This window comes from Rhinopithecus roxellana, chromosome 3 (genome assembly GCF_007565055.1).
Source record: "Rhinopithecus roxellana isolate Shanxi Qingling chromosome 3, ASM756505v1, whole genome shotgun sequence".
NCBI classification, from domain to species: Eukaryota; Metazoa; Chordata; class Mammalia; order Primates; family Cercopithecidae; genus Rhinopithecus; species Rhinopithecus roxellana.
Genome location: NC_044551.1, coordinates 96,497,739 through 96,523,483, shown reverse-complemented (window position 1 = coordinate 96,523,483; position 25,745 = coordinate 96,497,739).

The following is a 25,745-nucleotide window of genomic DNA, read 5'->3' as shown; positions in this document are numbered from 1 at the left end:
AGGAAATAAAGGGCATCTGAATTGGAAAGGAGGAAATTGTCATTCTTTGTAGATGACATAATCTTATATTCAGGAAAACCTAAAGCTCTACCAAAAAAATTCTTACACCTGACAAACAAATTCAGTAAAGTTTGTCAGGTCTAAGAGTGTTTTCGGTGGAGCGTTTAGGTTTTTAGGGTATGAAATCAACATTACGTAACATTATGAAAAATTAGTAATGTTTCTATACACCAATAATAAACTAGCTGAAAAATAAATCAAGAATGCAATCCCATTTACAATAGCTACAAAGAATATAAAATACCTAGGAATCAATTTAATCAAAAAAGTGAAAGACATACAAGAAAAACTACTCACAAAAGAAACAGAAGAGAATGCTAACAACAAAATGGAAAGATATTCTATGCTCATGGATTGGAAGAATTAATATTATCAATGTGACAATTTTACTCAAAGCAATTTACAGATTCAATGCAATCCCAGTCAACATACCAATGGCATTCTTCACAAAAAATATTTAAAAATCCTAAAATTTATGGGACCACAAAAGACCCAAAATAGCCAAAGCAATCCTGAGGAAAAAAAAAAGCTGTAGGCATCACACTACTGACTTAAAAATATAACACAGAGTCATGTAACAAAATTTGCGTGGTACTGGCATAAAACAGACATATACACCAGTGGAATATAATAGAGAACCTGGATATAAATCCATGCATTTATAGCCAACCTATTTTTGACAAAGACACAAAGAACATATGATGGGAAAAGTACAGTCTCTTCAATAAATGGTGCTGGGGAAACTGGATAACCATATGCAGAAGAATGAAACTAAACCCCCATCTCTCACCATATACAAAAATCAGATCAAAATGAATTAAAGATTTATATCTAAGACCTGAAACTATGAAGCAAACTACTAGAAAAAAACATTGGGGAAATGTTCCAGGACATTGGTTTGAGCAAAGATTTTCTGTGTAAGACCTCAAAAGCACAGGCAAGAACAGCAAAAATAAACAAGATTTTATCAATATAAAAGGCTTCTGTACAGCAGTGGAAACAATCAACAGATTGAAGAGATAATCTGCAGAATGGGAGAAAATATTTCCAAATTGCCTATCTGTCAAATGATTAATATTCAGAATTTATGAGGAACTCAACAGCAATAAATCAATCTCATTTTAAAATGGACAAATGATCTGAACAGAAATTTCTCAAAAGAAGATACACAAATGGTCAAGTGTCTAAAGAAATGCTCAACATCACTAATAATCAGGGAAATGGAAATCAAAACCACAGTGAGATACCATCTCACCCCAGTTAGAATGGCTACTATAAAAAAGACAAAAAAGAACCAGTGCTGGCCAGGATGCAGAGAACAGGGAATTCTCATACACTACTGGTGGAAATGTAAATTAGTGCAGCCATTATGGAAAACAGTATGGAGGTTCTTCAAAAAACAAAAGAATGGAACTACTGTCTGATCCAGCAATTCGACCCCTGGGTATATACACAAAGGAAAGGAAATCAGTATGTTGAGGGGGTATCTGCACTCACATGTTTATTGCAGTACTATTCGCAACAGCTGACATATAGAATCAACCTAATCATCCAAAAAGAGATTAATAAAGAAATGTAATACACATGCACACCCCCACACACACACACCACACAAAATGGAACACCCTTTAGCCGTAAAACAATAAAATCCTGTCATTTGCAGCTACATAGATTCTCAGTTACATAGATGAGTCTGGAGGATATTATGTTAAGTGAAATAAGCCAGGTACAGAAAGATAAGTGCCTCGTGTTCTCACTCATATGTGGAACTAAAAAAGTTGATCTCGGCCGAGCGCGGTGGCTCAAGCCTGTAATCCCAGCACTTTGGGAGGCCCAGACGGGCAGATCACGAGGTCAGTAAATCGAGACCATCCTGGCTAACACGGTGAAACCCCGTCTCTACTAAAAAATGCAAAAAACTAGCGGGGCGAGGTGGCGGGCGCCTGTAGTTCCAGCTGCTCGGGAGGCTGAGGCAGGAGAATGGCGTGAACTGGGAGGCGGAGCTTGCAGTGAGCTGAGATCCGGCCACTGCACTCCAGCCTGGGCGACACAGCGAGACTCCATCTCAAAAAAAAAAAAAAAAAAAAGTTGATCTCACAGAAGTAGAGAACAGAATGGTGGTTGCTAGAGGTGGGAAAGTGTAGAAGAGAGAGAGGGGATAGGGAGAGGTTGGTTAACGGACACAGAATTATATAATTATATATAATATATATTATATATTATGCATTAATTATTATAATTAATTATAATAATTATATATTATATATTTATTATATTTTATAATATTATGTATTATATAATTATGATAATTAATATATATTAATTATATAATATACAATAAAAATACAAAAATTAAACCAGTTTTCCAAACTGTACATCTATCTACATAAATATACATATGATTAATAGGAAATGGTCATAAATATTCAAAATGTCAAGTGTGGTCATGTTGCTGGCAGAATTATTTCCTGGTTTCCATAATGTTGTGTTCTTTTTGCATAGTTTTTATCAAGATTAACATGCCAATAATCACCCCTAAAGTCTTTTAAAACTATAGACTTTTTTGTTGGAGATTTGCTTAAGACATGTTTATCTTTAATTTCTTCACACTGTAAACTTTAGAGTCTAAATTTATGTCTCTGCATATGACATACCAAGAAACCCCAACAGTCTTTAGTATCACCTCTGAAAACTGCCATCTTTTTTTTTTTTTTTTGAGATGGAGTCGCACTCTGTCGCCCAGCTCCGCCTCCTGGGTTCACGCCATTCTCCTGCCTCAGCCTCCCGAGTAGCTGGGACTACAGGCGCCTGCCACCTCGCCCGGCTAGTTTTCTGCATTTTTTTTTAGTAGAGACGGGGTTTCACCAGGTTAGCCAGGATGGTCTGGATCTCCTGACCTCGTGATCCGCCCGTCTCGGCCTCCCAAAGTGCTGGGATTACAGGCTTGAGCCACCGCGCCCGGCCAAAACTGCCATCCTTATAATTGTACAGATGGCCACCACTCCACTTTATTGTTTTTATTTTTTAGAGATAGGGTCTTACTATGTTGCCCAGGCTAGCCTTAAACTCTGGGCTCAAGTGATCCTCCCATCTCAGCCTCCCAGGAAGCCAGCACACCGGGTGTTGCTCCACTTTGAGGGTGTAGTTTTTTATCATAAAGAATCTTTGGGCCGGGCGCAGTGGCTCATGTCTGTAATCCCAGCACTTTGGGATGCCGAGGTGGGCGGATCACCTGAGGTCAGGAGTTCGAGAACCAGCCTGGCCAACACGGCAAAACTCCGTCTCTACTAAAGATACAAAAAACATTAGGCGGGCATAGTGGTGGATGCCTGTAATCCCAGCTACTTTGGGGGCTGAGGCAGGAGAATCACTTGAACTCAGAGGTGGAGGTTGCAGTGAGCTGAGATCACGACACTGCACTCCAGCCTGGGTGACAAGAGCAAAATACCGTCTAAAAAATAAAAAAAGAAGAATCTTTGGAAGTAAAGACAAGCATGTGGTAGGAAACAGGTAAGCAGCTGTGCTTGAACCAGACTCCAGAGCATGGGAGGGGGAATGTGAGCCGTGGTGTTGTATTCTGGAGACAGCTGTGTCCAGAGGATGTGCCAGGCACAGCAAGGAAACGTTCCCTTCGACCTTTCCCAGTGAGAGGTGTAATATAACCCTGAGATTTCCCTTCTATGTCAAATGCCAGGAAATGAAAGCCACATGAGCTATCTTGTTGACATCAGTATGTGAGGACAAGTCCTGCTTGGGTATGTTAAGGGAACGCATCGTAAATAACCCAATCTGTGAACTTCGGAGCTTGGCTGGCAAGAGCTTCCCCCATGTTATGCTTGGTGACTTTGGCTTTTAAACCAGCAGCACACCACAGGAAATGCAAACAAGCATTTTAAAAACCCACTGGGACAAAGGAGATCTCTAACTTACAACCTTCCCAGAGCTAGATATTTAACATTCTGAGGACATTTTTCAAGAGAAATAATGTTGTGGCCAGCCACTGGGACCCAGGCAGCCCACAGATGTCTACTTACCCCACCTGGAGCTGAACGCAGGCCATGGGGTGTCCTTGCCTTGGAAAAGGCCGGTAAGGAAACAGGAGAGCAATAAAACAGGACAACTCATCTTTGTCTTTTTCTCTGAAATCCACACATTTGAAGAACAATGGAATGAATTAATGGAGAAAGTAAATGGCAGAAGTAAACGTCAAAACATTTTTTCTTTTACAGTTCTGAAGGAAATTTGTGTGCCCTTGCAACAACTTTAGTAACCAAATCACTGATTCTTTACAAAGTATACTCTCACTTGAAGGAAGGCATGTGTGCTGCATGCATATGGATATAGTTATATAGATGTATACAGCTGCCCACACACACTCAGCTGCAATAAATGCTGCTCTTTGCTTTCTAAATCATATGACTAATTTGGTCCACCCCTGTATTAGTCTGTTGTCACGCTGCTAATAAAGACGTACCCGAGGCCAGGCGCGGTGGCTCACGCCTGTAATCCCAGCACTTTGGGAGGCCAAAGCGGGCAGGTCATGAGGTCAGGAGATCGAGACCATCCTGGCTAACACGGTGAAACCCTGTCTTTGCTGAAAATACAAAAAAAATTAGCTGGGCATGGTGGTGGGCACCTGTAGTCCCAGCTACACGGGAGGCTAAGGCAGGAGAATGGTGTAAACCCGGGAGGCGGAGCTTACAGTGAGCTGAGATCTCGCCACTGCACTGCACTCCAGCCTGGGCAACAGAGTGAGACTCCATCTCAAAAAAAAAAAAAAAAAAAAAAAAAAGACATACCCGAGACTGGGTAATATATATTTTAAAAAGGGGGCTTAATAGACTCACAGTTCCACATGGCTGGGGAGGCCTCACAATCATGGCCGAAGGTGAATGAGGAGCAAAGTCATGTCTTACATGGCGGCAGGCAAGAGAGCTTGTGCAGGGAAACTACCCTTTATAAAACCATCAGATCTCATGAGACTTATTCACAAGAACAGTGTGGGGGAAACCACCCCATGATTCAGTTATTGCCACCTGGCCTCACCTTTGACACTTGGGGATTATTACAATTCAAGGTGAGATTTTGGTGGGGACACAGCCATATCAACCCCTATAAGAGAAATGGCAAGAAAATCTCAGTCATGAGGAAAGACGTCTCCCGCACTCCCAGGTTGTTATATAGAAATGCCTTGAACTAATGCTATCTAAGAACTACGAGCAGAGTTTCTGGCATTCCCTGCAGGTAACATGAGTCGCAGTTGCTCCTTCCCAGGGCTGCATGGTGAACATGGTGTGCACATTTTACAGAGAAATCATGTTGAGGCCAGCCATTGGGTTCCAAGCTGACACTACGTGCCTGACAGTTTGAAAGACTGTTTTAAAGAGGTTAAGGACGGAGCTTAACCTTAGAGATAGAGTTGCTCCATTTCTAAGGAGATGGAGAGGCCCCCCAGCTGGGCCAGGATCTTCATCCCACCCTCTCCTGTCCTCTGCTGACTGGATCAGGAATCTCCTGACTCCTGGCAACCAGTGATGTGGCCAGATGTGAACAGACGCGAGGCTTCAACCACATTCTCTTGCTCTTGGAAACTTTAACATGGGAAATGTCGGGAGACTGAGGCAGTTAGAGGTGGGGCAGCAGCTTCCCCAGCAAGCTTGAAGGTCTGAGAGTGAGCCAATAGAATCTGTGCAGCTAAGATTGGGTGACCAGCCTATGGAAAAGAAAAGCCCACGGGCAGAATAGGGCGCCTCAGGAAACTGCATCAGCTGCAGAGTCCCGGAGAGGAGGTCCCAAGGTCTCCCTGTTCAGGCCTTGGAGCTGCCAGGGGTTCCAGGCAGCTTCTAATTCCAGTCTCCATCTGACCCATCTCCATAGATTCCCAGGCTGTGGGAGCTCCCATCGCATGGGGAGACTTGAGTTCCCTGCATGCAAAAGAGTGTGGCTCACACAATCCCAGGTGTGGCCTTTGTTGAGACTGGGAGGGACCACAAGCCAGGTAGCCTGGGGCTGGGTTAAGCTGATTCTGTTCTTTAGTGGAAAGGTCTCAAGCTGAACTAAAGAATACAACCTACAGGGCCGGGGTGATGTCTTGGTTTTTGTTCCAGTTTTAATGTGGTATGAGGAGAAAAGGAAAAAAAAACTCAACTAAAACAGGTGCTATGAAAGCCCATGGAAATGTTCCAGAGATCTCCTTTATTAAAAACAGGAAGCATTTTCAAGGATTTTTCAAGAAGGCTTTGTCCAAATAAAAGCTGGGTTCCCAAAACATCACCTTTGTTGGAAGAGTTTCCATCGAAGACTAGCAGCGTATGTGTGGGAATGACACCCCACCCCTTCTCTTCTCCGAAATGCACACTTCAGACAGCATCCGGCCAAGCACTGCAGATTTGCAGACAGATCTGCCAAAGACGTTGCAGACTCTGCAGACGCCGAGTGCCGCTGGGCATCAGAAACCCGGGAGCCATTCTGCACCAATGCCAGTTATTCCCAGTTTACAGGTTAGTAGGGTTGTTCCAGTTGGCCCTGAACTGAAAGGTTTCTGGGGCATTAAAACTGACAAAGTACCAAAGAAAGTAGGATGAATTGATCACCCTAACATGAGACGGAGACAGAAATGACTTCCTCCCTTTCCTCTTGTCTGTTCTATCCACTAGACCCACCTGTATGACTTGATCAAGAATACTGATACCCCTTTTGACATCCTGGTCTCTGAATTCCTTCGCTGTCTTAACTCTAACAAACTTCCTCTGCCAGATTACACCTTGCTGCTAGTGGGACTTCCTGTCAAATAAGAACATGAAGCTGCAACTCTAATTGATCAATGAGATATTTCAACATTAGGTGTTTTAATTTGATTATGCACTTGGCTTTCATTGTCAAACATTTAATAGCAACTTGATCACCAGTTCTATAGAGAAGGGATAGAGAAAGAGAAGGGGTGAGAAGCCTTTTGCTGTGTTTTGGGAGTGAATGTCAGCATCTTATGATTAACTTCCAAGGTCCTGGCTGTCTGTATATTCTGGAAACATCATTCTTGAGAGTCTTGTCCCTGGCTAAAGACCTCAATTTGCTCCCAAGTTGTTGATGTAATTTATGGATTAAAAACTCTTTCCTCTTGTAAGACATTGTTCAATGTGCTGTGTACAAGTCCTCTGGTCTGTTTATCATTCAAGACTAACAAAGCGTGGCGTGTTTACCTCACTTGAAGAAACATGGCTTTACAGAGACAGGGCAAAGGGAGAGCTCAGGCTCCAAGACCATCCTGACTCACCTCTGCTCCCACAAACTCTGACTTCGTTCTACTTTTAGACCCTGATGAAAAAAAAAAAAATCTTAATGATTTATCCCTGGACATGTATACTAGGGATGCTTTTTGTTATGCCCAGTTAACTTTCCACCCTTAGCTTTGTCTTTTGTTTTAGGTGGAGTTTCACTCTTGTTGCCCAGGCTGGAGTGCAATGGCACGATCTCGGCTCACCACAACCTCTGCCTCCCGAATTCAAGTGATTCTCCTGCCTCAGCCGCCGGAGTAGCTGGGATTACAGGCACCTGCCACCACGCCCAGCTAATTTTGTATTTTTAGTAGAGACAGGGTTTTACCATGTTAGTTAGGCTGGTCTCGAATGCCTGACATCAAGCAATCTACCCACCTGGGCCTCCCAAAGTGCTGGTACTACAGGCGTGAGCTACTGCGCCCAGCCCATCTTTGTCATTTTTGTTGTTGTTGTTGTTGTTGCTGTTTTGAGACAGAGTCTCACTCTGTCGCCCAGGCTGGAGTGCAGTGGCGCGATCTTGGCTCACTGCAAGCTCCGCCTCCCGGGTTCACGCCATTCTCCTGCCTCAGCCTCCTGAGTAGCTGGGACTACAGGCGCCCGCCACCCGGCCTGGCTAATTTTTTTTTTTTTTGTATTTTTAGTAGAGACGGGTTTTACCATGTTATCCAGGTTGGTCTCAATCTCCTGGCCTCGCCATCCGCCCGCCTCAGCCTCCCAAAGTGCTGGGATTACAGGCGTGAGCCCCCGCGCCCGGCCGTCTTTGTCATTCCGAAACTACACTGCCACGTGCGAAGTAAGCTTTCATCTTTGTGTTTCTTTTTGATGATAATGACCTGATCCTGAGTCTCGGTGCGACAGAGTCACACAAATGCCAACGGTGTTGCCTTTCACCCACATTGTGCCTGAGACTTTAATAAGCTCATGCATCACCTGTGGATCTTGATAAAATGCAGATTCTGATTCAGTAGGTCTGGGGTGAGTCTGGCATGTGTATTTTTTCTTGCAGGTTGAAATATTATTTCTTTCTTTACTATAGCTATGCATGAACAGAAATACAAGGTCATGAATGAAGTGATGAAAAGACCAAATGAAGATGGATCCTTTTGTGTGCGGCTCTCCTCCATCTCCATGGGTTTGATGGATGGTAGGTCTCCTGCAGTCTGAAATCCTAAATTCTTTTTTGCCACATTGATTTTTACATTGACCACTAAGTTTTCTGCAGGTATCCTAAGGGTTAAAGACAGCACAGTGGGGCCGGGTGCAGTGGCTCACACCTGTGGATCACCTGAGGTCAGGAGTTCGAGACCAGCCTGACCAGCATGGAGAAGCTACTAAACTACTAAAAATACCAAATTAGCCAGGTGTGGTGGTGAGTGCCTACAATCCCAGCTACTTAGGAGGCTGAGGCAGGAGAATCGCTTGAACCCGGGAGGCAGAGGTTGCAGTGAGCCGAGATCGCGCCACTGCACTCCAGCCTGGGTGACAAAGAACGCGAAACTCCATCTCAGCAACAGCAACAACAAAAAGACAGCACAGTGATCTTTACTTCTGGTTAAAAGAAGAAAACAATGGCTGGAATTAATAATCCAGGTAGGAAATGACCTTCTGCACCTTTAACGAGCTCCTCTGGGCAGGGGAAGGAGTAGAGGATGACAGATGTCCAGGATGGGGGGGGCGGGGGGGGCAGGATGATGTTAACAGTCAAATTCTTCATAAGACTCCAATAGAATCAAACACCTATAATCACTCTTTAGGCTATAGGTTCTACAACCCGTGAGCTTCCATTTGTTCACCAATTCACAGGATTAATTATATGTCATTATGAAGGTTAAATACAAAATAAACATTTGAACTCCTTCCCTACATTCAGGATTCCATACAAACTGTCTTGTGCTCTGCCTTAAAAAAATTATTTCATTTATCCTAGTGATTTTTCCAGTCCATGCAGAGAGATGACTTTATTGATTTGATAAATAAACAGTACAGTATTTCCTTGTATAAATGTACTTTGATTTATTTAACTGATCCTATCTGAGTGATTGTTTAGTTTGTTTTCGATTTACCTTTGGAGGTTTTCATTAGCATTATCAGTGCCCAGTCAGTGACAGCCTGGGCTCTTCGGGCACTCCTATCTAGGAAGCATAAGGAACACTTGAGTATTGGCCTGGTGCTGGGATCACACAAAGCAATGCTAATCTAGTCAGCTGGTACAAACCATACATCTCCCAAGAGGAAGTTAATGAAAAAAATTTAGAATAAATATTCTTAAAGTAATAGTGATATCACTTTCTGAACAAGCTCATGGCTTCAGCCCTCTCTCTCTCTCCACTGCCTACCACTCTCTCTGCCTTCTTTCTTAACAGGAAAGTTTAACCATCCCTGGCTTCAACATTCTGATGATTCTCAGACCTATAGCTGCAGCCAGGGCCTTTCTCCAGAGTGGCAGTCATTTGCAGGGTGGTGTTAATTCTAGGATCTTCTTCCAAGCCATCATGACTTCTTTAAATTCTAATACAACCTGGGCTGGGCGTGGTGGCTCATGCCTGTAATCCCAGCACTTTGGGAGGCTGAGGCGGGCAGATCACTTGAGGTGAGGAGTTCGAGACCAGCCTGACCAATATGGTGAAACCCTGACTCTACTAAAAATACAAAAAATCACCCAGGTGTGGTGGTAGGTGCCTGTAATCCCAGCTACTCAGGAGGCTGAGGCAGGAGAATCGCTTGAACCCGGGAGGCAGAGGTGGCAGTGGGCCAAGATCATGCCGCTGCACTCCAGCCTGGGCAACAGAGAGAGACTCCATCTCTAAAAATAAAATAAATAAATTCTAATACAACCCAGAAAAACAAAGACAAATTATGCTGTCCCATTGGGTTGTCTGTCCTTGTATCAACCCCATGTCCTGATGACTGAAAGTTTATAATAGCTCTTGAGAGCTGGTCATATAATTGCTTCCAGATTCATTGTTCTTCAAGATTGCTTTGGTTTTTCATGCTCTTTGCATTTCCATTCAGTTTTAGAATCAGCTTGCCAATTTCCACAAGAAATCCGGTGAGGGTTTTGATTGCAATTGTGTTGAGTCTGTAGATGAATTTAAGGAGATTTGACATCTTTATAACATTGAGCCATCCAATCTATGAACAGCCTATTTCCCTCCATTAAAATAATACTTTAAAAATTTCTCAGCTGGGTGTAGTGGCTCACGTCTATAATCCCAGCATTTTGGGAGGCTGAGGTGGGCAGATCACGAGGTCAGAAGTTTGAGACCAGCCTGGCCAACATAGTGAAACCCTGTCTCTACTAAAAATAGAAAAAATTAGCTGGGCATGGTGGCACACACCTGTAATCCCAGCTACTTGGGAGGCTGAGGCAGGAGAATTGCTTGAACATGGGAGGCGGAGGTTGCAGTGAGCTGAGATCGCGCCATTGCACTCCAGCCCAAGCAACAGTGTGAGACTCCGCCTCAAAAAAAAATTTTTTTTTTCAACAACATGTTGTAGTTTTTAGTGAAGAGCTCTTACACTTTTGTTAGGTTACACTTTCTTATGATTTTGTTATATTTTCCTAGGTATTTAATTTCTTAAAACATTATTAGAATTGAGCCAGTTTTCTCTTACGAAGTACCCTAGCTACTACTAGGAAGTACCCTAGCTACTACTCCCAAAAGCATTGCCTTCATGATTATCATTTCTATTGGTTTAAAACATTTTTTTGTTAAAATGAGCAATATATTCCTTATTTTGGGCTTACTCACCCTCCTTGAAACATGACTGCCTTGGAACACCAGGAATCATTGATAGAGAAGATATTTCATGATATTTCCTTGGCCTCAATTTCTCATTCTTCTTAGAATTATTCTACAGGCCGGGCACAGTGGCTCACGCCTGTAATCCCAGCACTTTGGGAGGCTGAGGCAGGCAAATCACGAGGTCAAGAGTTTGAGACCATCCTGGCCAACATGGTGAAGCCTTGTCTCTACTAAAAATACAAAAATTAGCTGGGCGTGGTGGTGCGAGCCTGTAGTCCCAGCTACTCAGGAGGCTGAGGCAGGAGAATCACTTGAACCCGGGAGGCGGAGGTTGCAGTGAGCCAAGATCACACCACTGCATTCCAGCCTGGGCGACAGAGAGGGACTCCATCTCAAAAAAATAAAAAAAAAATATTCTATAGAAACATCATTAGATTTTCCTGGCAAGCAAACTTGGGAGCACTTTAGGATGTGAGGAGCAAATAGGTAATCAACGCTAGGGAGTTGGAAATTCTTGCCCAGAGTTAGGACTTTAATGCCACTGTGCTCAACGCCAAAGCCTGGATCTGCCCGTTCTGATCATGCAGCAGAGCTCAATCACTGTGACTACTGCTGGGTGATTATTGCTGGGTGGAGCGAGCAAAGATGTCCCCCTGGGGTGAAACAAGGGTAGAACAGAGTAGGTGCAGGAAACTTAATGGATGAAAACTTACTTCCAGGTCTCTATTTTAGAAACTGAAGCTATTTGCTCAAGCTTTTTTTTCTTGGAATTAATTTGCTTATATTCCAGGCATTGTCTTCACTCATGGCCTGGCTAATGGCAGTCATTTAACTAAGAAGAGATGACTGCCAGCCTTCCTGGCAAAAGACCAAATACTGACTGAAGTTAATGCTAGGACAGATTGGTTTTCCTGAATGCCATTTCAAAGGGAAGGGCAGTGTTACGTATTAAAATGCATATGGATCCCACTGCAAGGGGATGGTCTTTTCCATTTGGTGTTATGGATCCTAATTTTTCTTTAAATTAATAAACCCACGCTCTTATTTCCTGGCACCCACAAACAATAACTAGCTCTATAAAAAATCTTTTTTCAAACATGGTGATTTTTAAAGCAAACATTTAAGAATTTTAGATGACTCATAGAAACAAGTAACAAACAGGCCAGGTGTGGTGGCTCACGCCTATAATCCCAGCACTTTGAGAGGCTGAGGCAGGTGGATCACCTGAGGTCAGGAGTTTGAGACCCGCCTGGCCAACATGGTGAAACCCAATCTTTACCAAAAATACAAAAATGAGCCAGGAGTGGTGATGTGCGCCTGTAATCTCAGCTACTTGGGAGGCTGAGGATCTCTTGAACCCGGGTAGTGGAGGTTGCAGTGAGCCAAGATCTTGCCATTACACTCCAGCCTGGGTGACAGCGTGAGACTCTATCTCAAAAAAAAAAGGAAAAGAAACAAGTAACAAACAGCAAACACAAATATAACATTCTAAAGCTGATATCCTCATTAAACACCACCTGCAGAGCCACTGTGCCTGCAGGATCAACATGTGACACATGGCTGGGGCTGCTCTGACCCCTGGAAGGTGGTTGCGGGGGCTTTACTGGCAGGGTTAGGATGAGTACAAGACCCGTAATTCTTCCACCTCAGCAGAGCACAGCAGATCCCGACTTCTAAGCATCTAAGTTGTGGTCCCAAGGGAAACGGGGGGCTGTGAACAAACCGTCCTATTCAAGCAGTGCTATAGGTATGGGGGAGCTTTTCCCGGAGGTCTACAGCCACTGAAGTCAAAGGACCTGGAATTCCCTTTCTAGCCAGCCAGGGGGAGGTGGGTGGATGTCTTTGTGAACCACAGGTTTGAACTCGGCCTGCTGAAGTTTGGCTTCTTTTTCCATTGAGAAAGTTTGTCCTGGCTGGGCTTTGCTGGGGTTGGGCCTGAAATAGGCCTCTGGGTGTGAAGTGCAAGGGATCACGGAGGGGTGGGCTGCACCCTGGGGCAGAGGCTGGTGTGCGCTGGCATAGAGGGAGCAGGGGCCCCGCAGCTCCTGGGGATAGACACCCTGTGCTAGACTCACACTGGCTTAGCCATGGGAAGAGGGACGAGGCAGGAAGGAACTGGGGTTGAACAAGGAGCTGCTGTGGGCTTTAAGGTGAGCCCCAGGGGGAAGGAGAGGGAGGCTATTCCTGGTGTGCCGGACCTGGCAGCCCTCTGTGGAGTGTTCATCAGTTTCGGGAAGCTTGGAGAGAGAGGGCCACTCCCAGAACTAAGATGAATGTGGCCTAGAACCGTATCTGGGTAAGAATTACAGGCACAGAGGATCATTCAATTTAGTAGAATTCTCTGACTTTGCATTGTGAAGAGCTTTGGAGTGGCATCTGTTTCTACCTTTGCTAGACATTTCTGGGATCCAATATGCTCATGCTTGCATTATTTTTTTTTTAAAAAAAGAGATTTTATTTATTTATTTATATTTTTTTGAGATGGAGTCTTGCTCTGTCACCTAAGCTGGAGTGCAGTGGCCCGATCTTGACTCACTGCAACCTCTGCCTCCCGGGTTCAAGCGATTCTCCTGCCTTGGCCTCCTGAGTAGCTGGGACTACAGGCGCCTGCCACCATGCCCAGCTAATTTTTGTATTTTTAGTAGAGACAAGGTTTCACCATATTGGCCAGGCTGGTCTCGAACTCCTGACCTCAAGTCATCTGCCTGCCTCGGCCTCCCAAAGGGCTGAGATTACGGGTGTGAGCCACTGCGCCTGAGCAAGACTATTTTTTAGAGCAGCAAAATTGAGCAGAATATACAGAGAATTTCCAAATGCTCCCTGCCCTCTGTCTGACATGCATGGCCTCCTCTATGGTCAACATGCAACACCTGAGAGGCACATTTATTACAATCAAACCTACGTTAACACATCATTATCACTCAAAGTTCATAGCTTACATTAGGGTTCACTCTTGGTGTTGTACATTCTATGGTTTTTGACAAATGTATAATGACAAATGTACAACGTTAAGCATAATCATCATTATAGTATCTTACAGAGCAGTTTCACCATCCTGAAAATCCTGTGCTCTGTCCATTCACCCTTCCATCCCTCCAGCCCAGGCAATCACTGACCCCTGTACTGTCCCCACAGTGTCACCTTTCCCAGAGTGTCATATAGTTGGAATCATACAATATGTAGGCTTATCAGATTGGCTTTTTTTTCTTAGTAATCGTAAGTTTCCTTCCTTATAGCTCACCTCTTTTTTTTTGTCTGTTTTTAAGACAGTGTCTCACTCTGTCGCCCAGGCTGGAGTGCAGTGGTGCGATCTTAGCTCACTGCAGCCTCCATCTCCCGGGTTCAAGTGATTCTCCTGCCTCAGCCTCTTGAGTAGTTGGGACCACAGGTGCGCACCACCACACCTGGTTAATTTTTGTATGTTTAGTAGAGATGGGGTTTCACCATTTTGGCCAGGCTAGTCTCAAACTCCTTCTGGCCTCAAGTGATCCACCTGTCTTGGCCTCCCAAAGTGCTGGGATTACAGATGTGAGCCACCGTGCCTGGACTTGACAGCTGATTTCTTTCTAGTGCCAAATAATATTTCATTGTCTAGAGTCTGGATGTACTATGGTTTATTTATTCATTTACTCACTGAAGGATGTCTTGGTTGCTTCTAAGTTTTGGCAACTATGAATAAAGTCTGTAAACATTCATGTGCAGGTTGTGTGGACATAAGCTTTCAGCTCCTTTGGGTAAACACTAAGGAGGGCGATTGCTGGATTGTATGGTGAAAGTATGTTTAGTTTGGTAGGAAACTGCCAAACTGTCTTCCAAAGTGACGGTACCCTTTTGTATTTCTACCATCAACGGATGAGAGTGCCTGTAGCTCCACGTTCTTGCCAGCCTCCTGACATTTGGTGGTGTCAGCGTTCTGGATGCAGTTATTCTAACAGATGTCATACTTGCATCTGTCTGCTCTTTCCTGTTTTCCTGGTGTCCCTCAGATGCACTCTGCGTCCCTCTCCCTGCCCTAGAGGCTGAAACCTGAGGGCTTCATAAAGGGACCCTCCTGCCCTCTGGTTTCTGGTTGGAATTGGCCAATGGGAGAAACAGCAGTAGGAGGGAGGGAGAGAAGGAGGGAGCAAGGGAGGATTATAAAATGTATTGCCATCCGCACATGGGAGAGGCCAACCCTGATATCTCTGCCCATACCTTTCAATGGCCCTTTCTAAAACTCTCAACTTCCCCAAGGTGAGTGGGCCATCCTTTTCCAACAGGACCCTGATCGACAGGTGGCAATCCCTGCACCCCACACCCCCACCCTCCAAGAAAGGATTTTGTTAATTATTCACTAACTTTTGGTGTTTGGCCAGTTGGTACATTCCTCCATATGGTCATTTTAAACTCTCATTTCTAACAGTGGACTCCATTCATTCATTCACTTTAAAAATATGGAATGAAAGGCATTTCCCTTTGGCAGCAGTGGGTATTCAGATGGATGTATCTGTGTGTTGGGAACTGAGCACAGGGGCAGAGCAGGAAGTATTGTTTTTGGGGGGTGAAGGAGGCAGGGCCTTCTACCCCTGATGGGGTCAGCCTGCCTTGTCTCTGTTGGGTCCCCCATGGCCCCCTGACCACCTGAAAGAGTCCGGGGCAGACAACAGATGAAGAGCTCTGCCCCCGGTGGATGAAAGGACAGGACTGAATGAGTACAGGTGGCCAAAAGGAGTTTCTGGGAAATCTGTGGAGCTCAGGCCGAGTGCCCAGGAAGGATGTCATGGGCTCTTAGAAGGGCAGAGGAACCTTCCACAAGAAGAGGCCTTATTGATTATGCACTAACATTTGCTGTTTGGCCATTGGTACATTCCTCCATAGGCTCCTTTAAAATCTCCTTTCAGCCCACTTGGTGGCTCACATCTGTAATCCCAGCACTTTGGGAGGCCGAGGCAGGTGGATCGCTTGAGGTCAGGACTTTGAGACCAGCCTGGCCAACATGGTGAAACTTGGCTCTACTAAAACTACAAAAATTAGCTGGGCATGGTGGCAGGCGCTTGTAATTCTAGCTACTTGGGAGGGTGAGGCAGAAGAATTGCTTGAACCCAGGAGGCAGAGGTTGCAGTGAGCCAAAATTGTGCCACTGCACTCCAGCCTGGGAGACAGAGTAAGACTCCCTCTCAAAAACAAACCAACCAAACAAAAAAATTCTCCTTTCATATTGTGGGCTTCTTGAAACTGTGAGGGAGTCATTACCTTTTGGGCAGGAGGTGCTGGGAAGAGTGATAAGTACAACAAGCAAGATCCCTGCCCTCATGGAGCTTATAGTTTAGGAGGGACACAGACAGGAAACTAGCAAGCCACAAACGCATCACTGAATGCAGGGAATGCAATGCAGGTAAAGAGGGGGATTGTCAGAGAGACTAAAGGGTTCTGTCAGAGAGACTAAAGGGGTGCTCCTTGGGGTTGAGGGGTCAGGGGGGCCATTGCTTCAAGAACATTTGAGGATAAGGACCATCGAAGGATAATGAGGCAGAGTCGGGTCAAGACTGGGGGTGCAGGGTGTCTGGGTAGAGAGGGGATCATGTGGAGAGGAGACAGCAGCATGGAGGACTGAGGAGAGAACACGTGGGGCAAGGTGGGCACAATACAGCCACATCCTCAGGGCCCGCTGGGGTCCTCACAGCCACGCCAGGTCCCATGGGGTTTAGGCAGAAAGGGACATGATCTAGTTTTCCCCTTTCCATGCTGACCCTGCTGCTGAGTGGGTAACGGCGTGAAAATGTGCAGAAGTGGGAGAATGGAGCCCAGTAAGAGGCTTCTGCGGAAAGTGAATCAACACGTGCATAGTTACAATTCTTGTTTTTTTAGACAGAGTCTCACTCTGTCACCCAGGCTGGAGTGCAGTGGTGCAATCTCGGCTCACTGCAACCTCCGCATCCCGGGTTCAAGTGATTCTTGTGCCTCAGCCTCCAAGTAGCTGGCATTACAAGCATCTGCCACTATGCCCAGCTAATTTATGTATTTTTAGTAGAGATGGGGTTTCACCATGTTGGCCAGGCTAGTCTCAAATTCCTGACCTCAGGTGATCCACCCGCCTCAGCCTCCCAAAGTGCTTTGTATTCCCAAAGTGCTGGGAATACAGGCGTGAGCCACCGCGCGGAGTCACACCTGCACAGTTCTAAGGCCTCTTCTCGTGTCTGTTTCCTATTTTGTGCATTTGGCCATAAAATTGAGAAAGGACATCAAGGAACACGGACCTCCTCATACCTTTGGCTTACCCACTCTGACAATTGCTTGGGACAGCTTAGTGCTAGAGGTATTTTTCATGTTTGCAAAAAGAAAAGTGATACTTTGCATCTTTTCTCTTTTAGTGTAAACATTTAAAAATAAATATGGAAAACAGGTCATTAGCATATCTTAACAATCCAGCAGTGTAGGCAATTCTCAAATTATCAGCAGGGCGTGTCTCAGAAGCCTGTTTTAATGTCACTTGTTCTGACATACACTTTCCTATAGATGCACATTAATAGAAGATAAACGTAGTCATAAAGACCAGTGGAACAGAATAGAGAGCCCAGAAATAAAGCCATACACCTACAACCATCTGATCTTTGACAAAACCGACAAAAACAAGCAATGAGGAAGGACTCCCTATTCAATAAATGGTCCTGGAATAACAGGCTCGCCATATGCAGAAGATTGAAACGGGACCCCTTCCTTATAGCATATACAAAAATTAACTCAAGATGGATTTAAGACTTAAATGTAAAACCTAAAACTATAAAAACTCTGGGAGACAAGCCAGAAAATGCCATTCTGATCACAGGAACTGGCAAAGATTTCATGACAAAGATGCCAAAAGCAATGGCAACAAAAGCAAAAACTGACAAATGGGATTTAATTAAACTAAAGAGTTTCTGCACAGCAAAAGAAACTATCAGCAGAATAAACAGACAACCTACCGAATGGAAGAAAATATTTGCAAACTATACAAATATTTGCAAACTGTGCTAATATATAGTAGACCTGGCAAAGGTCTAATAAATATCCAGAGTCTATAAGGAACTTAAACAAATGTATAAACCAAAACCAAACAACCCCATTAAAAAGTGGGCAAAAGACATGAACACTTTTCAAAAGAAGGCATATATGCGGCGAACAAGCGTATGAAAAAATGCTCAATATCACTAATCATTAGAGAAATGCTAATTAAAACCACAGTGAGATACTATCTCACAGCAGTCAGAATAGCTATTATTAAAAAGTCAATAAATAGGCCGGGCGCCGTGGCTCACGCCTGTAATCCCAGCACTTTGGGAGGCCGAGGTGGGCGGATCGCCTGAGGTCAGGACTTCGAGACCAGCCTGGCCAACATGGTGAAACCCCGTCTGTACTAAAAATACAAAAATTAGCTGGGCATGGTGGCGCACGCCTGAGTAGTCCCAGCTACTCAGGAGGCTGAGGCAGGAGAATCGCTTCAACTCAGGAAGTGGAGGTTGCAGTGAGCTGAGATCGCACCACTGCATTCCAGCCTGGGCGACAGAGCAAGACTCTGTCTCAAAAACAAACAAACAAACAAAAAAAAAAACCAATAAATAACACGTGCCGGTGAGGCTCTGGAGACAAGAGAACGTTTATACACTGTTGGTGGGAGTGTAAATTAGTTTAAACTAGTTCAAACATTGTGTAAAGCACTTTGGCGATTCCTCAAATAACTGAAAAACAGGAACTACCACTGGATGCAGCAACCCCATTTACTGGGTGTTTACCCAGAGGAAGATAAATGGTCCTACTGTAAAGACACATGCACGCGAATGTTCACTCCAGCACTATCCACAATAGCAAAGATATGGACTCAGCGTAAATGCCCACCAATGACAGATTGGATAAAAATAATGTGGTACATATATACCATGGAATACTATGCAGCCATAAAAAAGAATGAGATCATGTCTTTTGCAGGAACATGGGTGGAGCTGGAGGGCACATTCTTTGCAAACTAACCCAGGAACAGAAAACCAAATACCACGTTTTCACTTATAAGCGGGAGCAAAATAATGCGAGCCAAAGGGCACAAAGAGGGAATTTGAACAGACACTGGGGCCTATTAAAGGGAGAAGGGTGGGAGGAGGGAGAGGATCAGGAAAAATAACTATTAGGTACTATGCTTAGTACCTGGGAGATGAAATGGCCTGTACAGCAAACCCCACCTGACATGAGTTTGCCTGTATTAACAAACCTGCACATGAATCCCTGAACCTAAAATAAAAGTTTAAAAAATGCAATCATAAAGAAATGGATGGATTGGATAAAGCTGAGTAAAAGAGGTTTCTAACCTTCAAAAATGGAGCAGAGAGGTATATGTTTTCTATTAAATATGCAGTAATTATAAACGAGGCAACTAGTTTTAAAGCCTCTACTCTTCGTGGACTTTCACAAGAGACTTTGCCTTGCACATGGTTTAACTTTCCCAGAGCAGGAAAATGCCCTGGGAATCTCAGCAGTCCTGAACGCAAGCCTCTGAACTTCAGTGGGACGGTGGACACATCCTGAAAGAGAAACCCTGGTACAATTTTTGAATTGTAAATAAGAAACGGCCAATGGAGAAAGATATTCGTGGAAGCAAATGTTCTGTTGCTTCAAATTACACGAGAATTATGCTGTCCTCTTCCACCACTTGCTGTTGCCAGAGCAACTGACACCTGGACCTAAACTGAGCTCACTGCCTGGAAAGCCTGCTCTCTCTTGGCTTTTTTCAGTTCTTTCAGAACTTGTTAGACAATTCATTGAATCCCCTCTGTCAGAAGTTATTTGGGTCCATTCTTTTCCCCTCTAGCCTTTGCATCCCCTCTGATCCTGTCTCATGGACCGCTCTGCAATGAGTGGCTGGGGCCTGCCCAGGCCACTGGCTCTTGGTAGCCTGGCCAATCTCTTACTTACCATCTGTCATCAGTTACCTTTTTCTGGATATTCTGGTTTGGGTATTGTGGAATAGTAGAAGAATATTACTACTGGTAGTTAAGTAAGACTTCGGCAAGAAATGAATCTGCAGAAAATGTACAAGACAGTGACATGTGTAAAGAGCTTATATTCTGACAGCTATTGGATGGGTAGGTTCCCCCTTTCTATAACGGATACAATTGATCCCTTTTGAAAATAAGATCAGGCCGGGCGTGGTGGCTCATGCCTGTAATCCCAGCACTTTCGGAGGCCAAGGCGGGCTGATCACAAGGTCAGGAGATTGAGACCATCCTGGCTAACATGGTGAAACCCCGCCTCTACTAAAAAAAAAATACAAAAAATTAGCTGGGTGTGGTGGCGGGTGCCTGTAGTCCCAGCTACTTGGGGGGCTGAGGCAGGAGAACGGTGTGAACCCGGGAGGCAGAGCTTGCAGTGAGCAGAGCCCATGGGCCACTGTGCTCTTGACTGGGTGACAGAGTGAGACTCTGTCTCAAAAAAAAAAAAAGAAAAAAAAAGAAGATCAAGCAGTTGTTTTATACCGACCTCAGGAAACCAACAGCACATAATCCTAAAACTAGCAAATAGAAAAAGAAGCACCGATACTGGATTTCTGCTTCTGGGAAGTGGAGTAGACATCTCTCTCCTACTCCTCCCACTACGTACAAGAAACAGCTCGATGTTACCCATGAAACAAACTTAAGGAGACTCTGCAAGGTGAAGACAGCAGATCCGTGTGGGGCTTCAGGGATGAGGAACCCCAAGGATGGTGGGTTCCCTGGGATTTCTTTTTGCCTCATGCATCCCAGACATGGAGCTGAAGAAGCCAGCAATGTGGAAATGCCATAGCTGCAGACAAAAAAGGTCCCAGCAAAACCTTGCTCTCTTCAGATAAGGGCACAGGAAAGGGGCGGCCTAGCAAGACGGAAAACCTTCAGACAATAACTGCTCTTCTCCAGCCACACATCATAGAAAAAACAGTGGCTCCCACCCTCACCCCGCCAGCAAAGATTAGTGCAGAGCCCAGACTTCCATCCTTACCCAGCTGTAATAGGGGAACCTCTGCCAGCGTGGTGTTAGAGAAGCCCAAATAGGGGGAAGCAGAACTTTCATCTCTGCTGAACAGTAACAAGACTCTCCATCCCCTTTGTTATTAGAGGAATCCTAGTTTCAGAAAGGAACAGCTGATCTTTCTCTTTCTGCATGCAGTAAGTCATAAAGATTCCTCTGGGAGGGGTACTGTCACCATGCCAGAGCAAGAAAATAGCCCTTATCAATAGAGGCTTGGAATTGGAGGCTGCAATGAACCTGAATAAACATACTTAATGAAGTAACCCTTACCTTCCACCTGTCTTATACCCACACCCCTCCACATATATCTCCTAGCGACTCCCCTAGAAAATTTACTGCCTCAGCCAGATTTTCTTTTTGAGACAGGGTCTTGCTCTGTCACCCAGGCTGGAGTGCAGTGGTGCAATCATAGCTCACCACAGCCTTCGAGATCCGCCACTGCACTCCAGCTCAGGTGACAGAGCAAGAGTTCGTCTCAGAAAAAAAAAAAAAAAAAAAAAAAAAAAAGCCTGGTCACAGGGGCCACACCTGTAATCCCAGCACTTTGGTATGCCAAGATGGGTGGATCACCTGAGGTCAGGAGGTTAAGACTAGCTTACTACAGCCTTGAACACCTGGGCTCAAGTGATCCTCACACCTCAGCCTCCCAAGTAGCTAGGAACAAGACTTGTGCCAACATACAGCACATATATATATATTTAGAGATGGGGTCTTGCTATGTTGCCCAGGCTGGTCTCAAACTCCTGGCCTCAAGTTATCCTCTTGCCTCAACCTCCCAAAGTGCTGGACTTACAGGCATGAGCCACGATACTCAGCCCAGATTTTCTTTATCCTGCCTGTCATTTCTTCTCAAATTTATCATTCTTTGTCTAAAACATATAAAAGCATCTTGCTTTGGCCATATCTTTGGAATTAACTTTCTTGCAAAGGTCCTCACATATATGTAAAACTAATAAAATTTGTCTACTTTTGTCTTGTTAATCTTCCTGGTGTCAATGTGGTTTCTAGAGCCAACTGAAGAGTTCACTAAGAGCTAACAGGAAAGGGAGGGTTGGAGGTAATCTCTGCCTCCCCTACAACTGTCAGAATTTTATACCCAGCAAAATATACCCTTCAAGAATGAAGGGGGAGTCAAGATGTTCTCAGAGGAAGGAACACTAAGAGAATTCGTTGCCAGGAGGACTGCCTTAAAAGAATGACGAGAGTAAGTTCTCTAAATAGAAAGGAAAGGATAAAGGAATCTCAGAAAATCAGGAAGAGAGAACAATGGGAAGAGGAAATGTATGGGTAAATGCATTTTCTTTTTCCTCTCTAGCTTTCTAAATTAAGTTTGATAGTTGAGGTGAAAACATACAACATTGTGTGATGTGTTTCTAAATGTATGTGGAGAAAATACAGATGCTCCTCAACTTATGATGGGGTTACATCTCGGTAAACACCATAAGTCAAAAACATTATAAGTTGAAAATGCATTTAATGCTCCAATAAACCCAATGCAAAGTCAAAAAATACTAAGTTGGCCAGGTGCAGTGGCTCATGCCTATAATTCGAGCACTTTGGGAGGTCAAGGTGGGAGGATCACCTGAGGTCAGGAGTTTGAGACCAGCCTGGTGAAAATGGTGAAATCCTGTTTCACTAAAAATACAAAAAAATTAGCTGGGCTTGGTGGTGCACAACTTTAATCCCAGCTACTGGGGAGGCTAAGGCATGAGAATCACTTGAACCTGGAAGGCAGAGGTTGCAGTGAGCCTAGATTGTGCCATTGCACTCCAGCCTGGGTGACAAGAGTGAGACTCTGTCTCTCAAAAAAAAAAAAAAAAAAGAAAAGAAAAAGGAAAATCCAAAAGAATCTACTAAAAATACTTCGAATTAGTAATTCAGTGCATCGAATATGTGGTATAAGAGATGAGCATTCCAAAAGCAACTGTATTCTGTATTTCTTTTTTTTATTTATTATACTTTAAATTCTAGGGTACATGTGCATAACGTGCAGGTTTGTTACATATGTATACTTGTACCATGTTGGTGTGCTGCACCCATCAACTCGTCAGCACCCATCAATTCATCATTTATATCAGGTATAACTCTCAATGCAATCCCTCCCCGCTCCCCCCTCCCCATGATAGGCCCCGGTGTGTGATGTTCCCCTTCCCGAGTCCAAGTGATCTCATTGTTCAGTTCCCACCTATGAGTGACAACATGCAGTGTTTGGTTTTCTGTTCTTGTGATAGTTTGCTAAGAATGATGGTTTCCAGCTGCATCCATGTCCCTACAAAGGACGCAAACTCATCCTTTTTTATGGCTGCATAATATTCCATGGTGTATATGTGCCACATTTTCTTAATCCAGTCTGTCACTGATGGACATTTGGGTTGATTCCAAGTCTTTGCTATTGTGAATAGTGCCGCAATAAACATACGTGTGCATGTGTCTTTATAGCAGCATGATTTATAATCCTTTGGGTATATACCCAGTAATGGGATGGCTGGGTCATATGGTACTTCTAGTTCTAGATCCTTGAGGAATTGCCATACTGTTTTCCATAACGGTTGAACTAGTTTACAATCCCACCAACAGTGTAAAAGTGTTCCTATTTCTCCACATCCTCTCCAGCACCTGTTGTTTCCTGACTTTTTAATGATTGCCATTTTAACTGGTGTGAGATGGTATCTCATTGTGGTTTTGATTTGCATTTCTCTGATGGCGAGTGATGATGAGCATTTTTTCATGTGTCTGTTGGCTGTATGAATGTCTTCTTTTATGTCTTCTTTTGAGAAATGTCTGTTCATATCCTTTGCCCACTTTTTGATGGGGTTGTTTGTTTTTTTCTTGTAAATTTGTTTGAGTTCTTTGTAGGTTCTGGATATTAGCCCTTTGTCAGATGAGTAGATTGCAAAAATTTTCTCCCATTCTGTAGGTTGCCTGTTCACTCTGATGGTAGTTTCTTTTGCTGTGCAGAAGCTCTTTAGTTTAATTAGATCCCATTTGTCAATTTTGGCTTTTGCTGCCGTTGCTTTTGGTGTTTTAGACATGAAGTCCTTGCCCATGCCTATGTCCTGAATGGTACTACCTAGGTTTTCTTCTAGGGTTTTTATGGTATTAGGTCTAACATTTAAGTCACTAATCCATCTTGAATTAATTTTCATATAAGGAGTAAGGAAAGGATCCAGTTTCAGCTTTCTACTTATGGCTAGCCAATTTTCCCAGCACCATTTATTAAATAGGGAATCCTTTCCCCATTTCTTGTTTCTCTCAGGTTTGTCAAAGATCAGATGGCTGTAGATGTGTGGTATTATTTCTGAGGACTCTGTTCTGTTTCATTGGTCTATATCTCTGTTTTGGTACCAGTACCATGCTGTTTTGGTTACTGTAGCCTTATAGTATAGTTTGAGGTCAGGTAGCGTGATGCCTCCAGCTTTGTTCTTTTGACTTAGGATTGTCTTGGCAATGTGGGCTCTTTTTTGGTTCCATATGAACTTTAAAGCAGTTTTTTCCAATTCTGTGAAGAAACTCATTGGTAGCTTGATGGGGATGGCATTGAATCTATAAATAACCTTGGGCAGTATGGCCATTTTAACCATATTGATTCTTCCTATCCATGAGCATGGTATGTTCTTCCATTTGTTTGTGTCCTCTTTTATTTCACTGAGCAGTGGTTTGTAGTTCTCCTTGAAGAGGTCCTCTATATCCCTTGTAAGTTGGATTCCTAGGTATTTTATTCTCTTTGAAGCAATTGTGAATGGAAGTTCATTCATGATTTGGCTCTCTGTTTGTTACTGGTGTATAAGAATGCTTGTGATTTTTGCACATTAATTTTGTATCCTGAGACTTTGCTGAAGTTGCTTATCAGCTTAAGGAGATTTTGGGCTGAGACAATGGGGTTTTCTAAATATACAATCATGTCATCTGCAAACAGGGACAATTTGACTTCTTCTTTTCCTAACTGGATATCCTTTATTTCTTTCTCTTGCCTGATTGCCCTAGCCAGAACTTCCAACACTATGTTGAATAGGAGTGGTGAGAGAGGGCATCCCTGTCTTGTGCCAGTTTTCAAAGGGAATTTTTCCAGTTTTTGCCCATTCAGTATGATATTGGCTGTGGGTTTGTCATAAATAGCTCTTATTATTTTGAGGTACGTTCCATCAATACCGAATTTATTGAGCGTTTTTAGCATGAATGGCTGTTGAATTTTGTCAAAAGCCTTTTCTGCATCTATTGAGATAATCATGTGGTTCTTGTCTTTGGTTCTGTTTATATGCTGCATTACGTTTATTGATTTGCGAATGTTGAACCAGCCTTGCATCCCAGGGATGAAGCCCACTTGATCATGGTGGATAAACTTTTTGATGTGCTGCTGAATCCGAATGCCAGTATTTTATTGAGGATTTTTGCATCGATGTTCATCAGGGATATTGGTCTAAAATTTTCTTTTTTTGTTGTGTCTCTGCCAGGCTTTGGTATCAGGATGATGTTGGCCTCATAAAATGAGTTAGGGAGGATTCCCTCTTTTTCAATTGATTGGAATAGTTTCAGAAGGAATGGTACCAGCTCCTCCTTGTACCTCTGGTAGAATTCAGCTGTGAATCCATCTGGTCCTGGACTTTTTTTGGTTGGTAGGCTATTAATTATTGCCTCAATTTCAGAGCCTGCTATT